The following is a 435-nucleotide window of genomic DNA, read 5'->3' on the forward strand; positions in this document are numbered from 1 at the left end:
GTATGGGAGATGTTTTTTAGTATTGCTCTGTAAGAAGGAAGGGTTCACAGGCCTGTTGGAAGCGTGCTGGAGTTTCAACAAAATGAGCCCCAAAATCATTGAAAAATTGTGACGCAAATGAATAATAAAGTAGCTGCTATTTCCAAAATGATGAAATTACCTGGTGATAAATAACGTCGAACGCGTCTTGGAAAGTAAATTTTGACTTTGCATAAACAAGAGTTGGGCGATTGTGATCTTTGTTTTGACTTCGCTCATTTCATTGTCAAACTTTATAACACTTAACAGAAAAAGAAACTTACAAAAACCCTGTATCTTGCCATCATTTGACACAGATGCTTCACTGTTTGGCAAGTAAACATGCCGCAGAAACTTAATCACGGCGCCCGCTGAATTCCGGCGATGTCACTTTCGATTTTGCGATTTATTTGTAGC

The sequence above is a fragment of the Montipora foliosa genome, chromosome 1 (genome assembly GCF_036669935.1).
Source record: "Montipora foliosa isolate CH-2021 chromosome 1, ASM3666993v2, whole genome shotgun sequence".
NCBI lineage: Eukaryota > Metazoa > Cnidaria > Anthozoa > Scleractinia > Acroporidae > Montipora > Montipora foliosa.